This window comes from Varanus komodoensis, unplaced genomic scaffold (assembly GCF_004798865.1).
Source record: "Varanus komodoensis strain SLA01 unplaced genomic scaffold, ASM479886v1 scaffold571, whole genome shotgun sequence".
Classification (NCBI taxonomy): Eukaryota; Metazoa; Chordata; class Lepidosauria; order Squamata; family Varanidae; genus Varanus; species Varanus komodoensis.
The window spans coordinates 4,468-11,816 of NW_025336185.1; the positions used below are offsets into that span (position 1 = coordinate 4,468).

At 47.6% G+C, this 7,349-nt stretch overlaps 1 non-coding gene across 1 annotated transcript; it reads left to right on the forward strand.

Annotated features, from left to right (window-relative positions):
* Window positions 1–2,182: 2,182 nt before the first annotated feature.
* TRNAK-UUU lies at window positions 2,183–2,255 on the forward strand. The gene has a single exon. It is a non-coding gene; the product is annotated as a tRNA-Lys (tRNA).
* Window positions 2,256–7,349: the final 5,094 nt, after the last annotated feature.

Here is a 7,349-nt window from a genome sequence, read left to right on the forward strand (position 1 = left end):
TTTGGAACCAACCTGGCATTTAAAAGCAGCAGCTGGAGATGCAGTGGCAACCAGCAAGCTTGTACGAGTAGGTATGAAGAGGACTGTCTGGGGCACATTCCCTTACCTGGCTAGCCTACCTTCCAGTGCTATCTCTTCCTCAATCCGTCACTGACTGGGGCCTCCAAAGAACCCCCCCCCCCCCCCAGTTCCATATCTTTCTGCCAAGCCGTACTCAGGCTTGAGAAAGAGAGAAAGCCAATCCCTTGTTAAGGGCTCAAACCATAGTGACAAATGTGTCAGGAGATGGCCCTTGTCTCTGCACTACCCTGGAAGGAGCTCCCCCCGCCCCTCCCAAAGAAGCTGATGTGATAGGATCCTCTTTAGGATTATCCACACTGGGGTGTCGCCACTTGGATTCTTAGCATTTCAGAGCTCAGGGAGGTGAATCTAGAAATTTGTATGATCGAAATTGTGCCAGAAGACAAAAAAAGCACTAGAGGTTACAAATTAATCAGCAGTTGTAGGATCCAACCTGCTGTTATAAAAAATAAATCAACCTTTGGTTTGCAATGAGGGACAATTTAAACAGGAGCTTTATTTGTGCAATTTTATATTGAATGTCTGAGTTATATATCTCTCAATCAATAGGTACTTACTTCATTCCATTTTACTGAGATAAAGATTACCTTTTTATCTAACTCAGGTCAGCTACAAACCTTCAAATTGCTGGTGACTGTAATGCAATGTGCTGGGTACAAGTCACCCTCGAATTTCTACAGTGCGTGTGGCAGAGGCTGGAGGAAATCCTATGCTATTTCCTAACCTACCCACATTATTCCTTCTTAATCTATTAACTGTAAAATGCTGCTTTGCATCAAGGCAGTGCAGTGGCAAAGTGGGTGTGGGACTCATAAGAGCAAGTGAGACTCATAAATGCACCAATAATTGGTTTTTAAGCATTTCCCCCCCTTCCCTTCTTTCTTCTCAGTGGATTCTCAATTTCCCTATAAAAGAAGAAATTCATTTCCAGACACTAATGTGATGTCAGTGTGCGAGGCGCTCAGCATGGATGATATATAGGGGGGCACTGCAGTGAAAGGACTACTTAATGATGCATAGAATTAAATCCTGCCCTCCTCAGCTGAGCCTTCTCAGGATATAGAAACATAGAAAAAAGCAAGTCAGAAGGGGTCTCCTGGACCATCTAGTCTGACCCCCAGCTCCAGCTGGCTCCACTCATGTAATCCTCGACAAAATTTCAACCAAGGCATAGCAAATACACACACACACACACACACACACACACACACAGATTAGTAGAATGTGTGTGCCACTGAGGCATCATGAGGTCATTGATCCAATGCATTATTTTACTTATTATTCATTTTATTTATTTATATTCCACCTTTTTTCCATCAAGGAGGCTTACACAGTCCTCCTTCACTTGTTTTTATCTCTAAAACAACAACCCTGTGAGCTAGGTTTGGCTAAGAAGCTGTGACTTGACCAAAGTCACCCAGTGAGCTCTTTGGCTGAGTAGGGACTAGAACTTGGCTCCCCCAGATCCTAGACAAACACTTTAACCAGCATTGTCGTTCATCCTTTTAGCTGTTAAAAAGATGTAGTCAATCCATTTATGTTGCCCATGCATTAACTGTGAGGAAGCAGATAGGGAATTTAAAAGAACATGAGCCTCAGTGCATATTAGAATAACTAATGCAAAGCTTATCTGTATTATAATCTTCTAAAAGGTCTTGCTATTCCATATTGCAAAACATACGATTAATAGAAGCACTAATTTTGACAAATTCTTGTCAAAATGATGTGGCCTCCAATAAACTTATTTATTTGTGCTAAATAAGCTCCAACCTAAGATCAATTGACACTTCAGATATAGATGATGATGATACAACAGTCCATCAACATTGGTAGAGGAGCCAAGCAAACCCACTGTCATGGTCTTGGTAAGGGCTAAACTCAGGGTAACAACTTTCCTCCTAACAAGATTGCAAACAAGGCAGGCCTTTTTGGTGCTCTGGACACCATTCCCTCCCCTGAGTTGTATGCATTCATTTTGAGTGTACCTCACAATGGGATATTGGGGGGGGGGGGTGAGGGATGGTCCTCGACTTTCCAAAGCTGCCCACCCTGGATCTATGCCAACAAGCCATCCAGCCTGCCTATTGCCCAGCAATTGTGAGCCCAGATAGCTCAGTTGGTAGAGCATCAGACTTTTAATCTGAGGGTCCAGTGTTCAAGTCCCTGTTCAGGCGAAACTATTTTCCAGATTCTAAGGATATCTCGGATATCTCGGGGGAGAGACACAGTAATTATGGGAGATTTCAATCTCCCGGATATTAGTTGAGAGACTCACTCAACAGTGACGGCCAGGTCACGTCGCTTCCTAGAAGCTATAAAGGGAGGGTTTTTCACACAGAGGGTCCGAGAGGCAACGAGGGGGGAAACATCCTTGACTTGGTCCTGACCAATAGGGAGGAGCTGATAGATGAAGTACAGATTAGGGGAGCTCTGGATGCAAGTGATCACTCCATCCTTTGCTTTGAGATCAGGGGACTGTGGACGGGTAGCAGGTCGAGCACTAGAAGCTGGGACTTCAAGAGGGCCAACTCTGGCCAACTGAAGGCCAGACTGGGGAAAGTCTCTTGGGACAGGTTACTGGAAGGCAAGGGAGTTGAGCAGGGGTGGATGGCACTCAAAAGGGAGGTTTTCGAGGTGCAAGCCTTGATGATTCCTCTAGTTAGTAAGGTGCGGAGGCGGAGGAGAGCACCACCATGGATGCGAAAGGAGGTGGTTAGAGGGATTAGATGCAAGAGGAACCTCCGTAGCAAATGGGTACTGGGTCAAATAGCCAAAAGGTTATACCAGGAGGAGGAGGCCCTTTGCAGAAGGATTCTTTGCAAGGCTAAGGCTGATTACGAGCTGAGACTTGTCAAGAATATCAAGAGCAACAAAAAGGGCTTCTCTCAGCATGTAAATAGAAAGAGGAAGGGGAGACAAGTAGTGGGACCACTAAATGAGGAAGGAGATCCAGTGACTGATATGAGAGAACAGGCACAGATGCTAAATGACTATTTGGCCTCTGTGTTTTCCCCAAAGCAGGATGGGGGAGTTCCACATAGGAGATTAGATGAGGCTGGGGACTTAGGGGTACAGATTAGAGTCACCCTCCCTTGAAGTTGAGGGGCTCCTCAGGGCATTGGACATGACAAAGGCTCCAGGCCCTGACGGGTTAAACCCGAGTGTACTTAAAGAGTTGGCAAGGGTCCTCTCACGCCTGCTGGCCTCCATTTTTGAGGCCTCGTGGAGAATGGGTGAAGTTCCAGAGGAATGGAGGGTGGCATCAGTGGTCCCAATTTTCAAAAAGGGTAGTAGAAGGGACATGGGGAATTATAGACTTGTTAGCCTTACGTCCATTGTTGGAAAAACAATGGAAAGGCTCATAATAGAGAGAGATCTAGTGATGCTAGATAGGGAAGGGAGGCTGGCAGCCACACAACACAACTTCCTGCCAGACAAACCTTGTGGAATTCTAAAACAATGTTTCGAGATTACTAGAAGGAGGGAATGCAGTGGATGCGGTTTACCTGGATTTCAGCAAGGCCTTTGACAAAGTGCCCCATGATATCCTGGTTGAGAAACTGAGGAGTTTTAGGATACACCAAAGCACTGTCCAATGGATTAAGGCATGGTTGACTGACCAAAAGCAGAGGGTAACCATTAGTGGGGAATCATTGGGATGGCAGCCAGTGACAAGCGGGGTCCCCCAGGGCTCTGTCCTGGGGCCAATTCTGTTTAATCTTTTCATAAATGACATGGAAGAAGGGGTGAACAGTCTGCTGATCAAATTCACAGATGATACTAAAACTGGAGCAGTGGCCACAACTGAGGAGCAGGTACTCGAAATCCAAAAGGATCTGGACAGACTATGGAAGTGGGCAGGAGACAACAGGATGGCGTTCAATGTGGATAAGTGCAAGGACTTGCACTTGGGGCATCGGAATAAGTATCATAAGTACAGGTTAGGGGACAAGTGGCTGGAGAGCAACACTTGTGAAAGGGACCTGGGGGTGCTGGTTGACTGCAGGCTGAACATGAGCCAGCCGTGTGATGCGGTGGTCAAGAGAACGAGCACCACCCTTGGTTGCATAGCCAGAAGTGTGGCTTCTTGATTGAGAGAGGTATTACTACCACTCTGTACGAATCTGGTGTGCCTGCAACTGGAGTATTGTGCTCAGTTTTGGGTCCCTCATTAAAGAAAGGATATACGAGGTTAGAGTCAGTGCAGTGAAGGGCCACAAGGTTGGTGGCCGGATTGCAGGGGATGCCGTATGAGGCGAGGCTGAGGGAACTGGGTCTCTTCAGCCTGGATAAGAGGAGACTTAGAGGGGATCTGTTGGAGACATACAGGTATGTGAGGGGATGTCACACGGAGATGGGTAGAGACCTGTTCTCCCCTGCAGAGGAAGGCAGGATGTGCTCCAACAGAGCAAAGCTCAGGGAACCCAGGTTCCATGTAGATACCAGGAAGCAATTCCTGACAGTTAGGACCCCGAGGGTGTGGAATGGGCTTCCACGGGAGGTCGTTGAGGCCCCATCGGTGAGGGTGTTCAAAGATAGGCTGGGCATGCACATGGTGGGCATGTTGTGAGCGGATCCGGCTGGAGCCGGCGGTCAGACTAGATGGCGCGGGAGGTCCCTTCTGACTTGCTTTGTTTCTATGTTTCTATGTTTCTGTCATACATACACAATGTGTCTGGGACAGCCTGGGTCATTGTACAAGAGGAAACTGTTGAACTGATGATTTTAGTATTATTTCTTGGCATTGTTATGCTTTATATCAGGGCTCCTCAAACTTTTTAAACAGGGGGCCAGTTCACTGTCCCTCTGACTTTTGGGGAGACGGACTATATTTTGAAAGAAATGAATGAATGCCTATGCACACTGCACATTAAAAATTAATTAAAATGAACATTTATTAAAATTAATTAAAATTAAAAGATTAATTAAAAAATATAAATGTTTGCTCCACTCCCACCGCGCTTGGGGACAGCTGCTTGATGGGGGTGGTGGCTCCCCCATTGAAGGCTCCGGCTCCCGCACATGCACTGCAAGCCGCCTCGCTGAGCCCAGGGGCAGCCTTCTATGGACAAGGTGCTGCCACCGTCGAGCAGCTGCTCCTGGGCTCAGCGAGGCAGCCGCAGCTTGGCCCGCAGCCCGGGACATGGTTCATGTAATCAAAAATAGATTTTAAAAGTTATATTTTTCTTACCTTCAATCCTTTTTTAGCATTTTCGTCTCTCACTTCTGTCCAACTCCCTTCTGTTTCCTGCTCCGTATTCCCGCTCTGTATATGCATGCAATGGGGCCGGGGGGGGGGGGGGGGGGGGGGAAGAGCCTGCAGTTGAGCTGCTACAATTTGGCGTGTGTGCCGGCTCTGCTCAGTTTCAGAGAACGCCTGCACCGGCTCAGACTCCAAATGATTCCAGAACCTATTAGGCAGGCCAGATAAATGACAATGGCAGGCCGGATTTGGCCCGCGGGCCATAGTTTGAGGACCCATGCTTTATATTCTTGTACATTTAGTATCACTTGTTTAAGCAGAAAAAGGAACAGCACAAAATGTGATGATGATTAGAAATGAAGAATGTCTTCAGGTGGCCGAAGCAATCGCTCCCTGTGCTGATGACCTGTGTGCTGGGAACCAGAATGGTCGAGGGCCAGATCAGCTTGGGTTTGTCTGCTCCCTGCAACCCCCTCACTCACGAAAGCAAAGCTCCTTTGCTGAATGACCAAGCCACTTCAGGATGATTCTCTGTCATTTAAGAGCAGTGCTATTTAGACATGGCTTTACCTGCCACGAATGCAGGAGCAGGATTTCAAAGTCATTGCCAGATTGCAGGGAGAGCATTCTTGCCTTGCCTGCTCTCAATAATGCTGGAAAGGGGAGCAGCTTTCAAGCACCGCGATCACTCAAGCATGGGCTGCTCCGCACAGGCACCAGCACAACTCCAGGGGGAGGCAGAGCCAGAGGCCCACTACTCCTGTGCGAAAGTGGGCTTGAGAAGGGGCCTTTAAGGACTGTGAGAAGCCGGGGGTTGTTACTGCCAGCAAAGCTTGCTACTGGCTTCTTCGCCCTACAGCATTAAACAGTCTACGAGTCAGAGGAGACAACCAACAGCACATGGAGGGCATGTCATGAGTGAAGCTGGGGGGTCAGACTAGATAGCCCAGGAGACCCCTTCTGACTTGCTCTGCTTCTATGTTTCTATATGAAATCTGAATTCTTCTGCCTGTAGGCAAGAAGAGTGAGCAATTCCCCTTTCTTCGGGTCAGTCATTATATTGGTAGTCATGTTTTGCTGTTGCATTTGTCCACTGAACTGTGTCAATTGCTAAGTGACACATCCTCAACTGCCTTTACTGGTCATAAGCCTATTGGGGAACTAACTTGGAACCTGTGCAAGACTTTGCACTTTAAAAGTTTGTAGCCTTTAAGCAGTTTCAAAGTATACATGAAAGGTAATGGTTAACTTAAAATTGCTGAGTCACAGAGGATAATTCATCAACCTAGACTCCTTCCTGCAGAGTTCTGTCACATAAACATTAATGCTTTGTTAAACACAAAGATTTGAGTCTAAGGGCTGCAGAAGGCCTTAATGCAGTGGTACCTCGCCTCAGTTCACGACCAAATTGGGTCACAAAAAAAAAGTCATGAAAATTTTGACTCAGGTCGTGAACTCTGCATTGGGTGGTGACTGCGATTGTGGTCATCTCCCCTCTCAGGGGGTGGGGGGGAGATGGCCACAATCATGCTGGAGGTGAGGGGGGATGGCTGAGATCACGCCTGTCTTTCCTGCATGAGCACGCCTGTGATTGCGCCCATCTTTCCTGCAGGAGCGCAACCGCGATCTCTGCCATCTCCCCCCAGCACAATCGCGCCCGTCTCCCCTCGCCCCCAGTGCACCCACGTTTGCACCTGTCTCACCTCCCCGAGCATGCCCACGATCGTGCCCGTCTCTCCCCTCCCAGCACGCCAGGATAATGGGCGCGATTGTGGAGATGACCACGCTTGTGCTCAGGGTGCAAGGGATATGGCCATGATCTTTGTTGTTGTCAGTTTGTTTTACATTTTTCTGATTTAAAAAAATTAGACGCAGAACAGATTAACCTTACTTACATTGAACCTTATGGGGAAATTTAACTTGGCTCACAACCAATTTGGGTCACGACCAGGGTCCTGGAATGGATTAAGTTCATGAGCCAAGGTACCGCTGTATTTGAGCTCTCTTGGGGGACTATTGCTTCCAAATGGCCCATGCCTTTGCTTTAGTGTTATTCCCGGCAGGC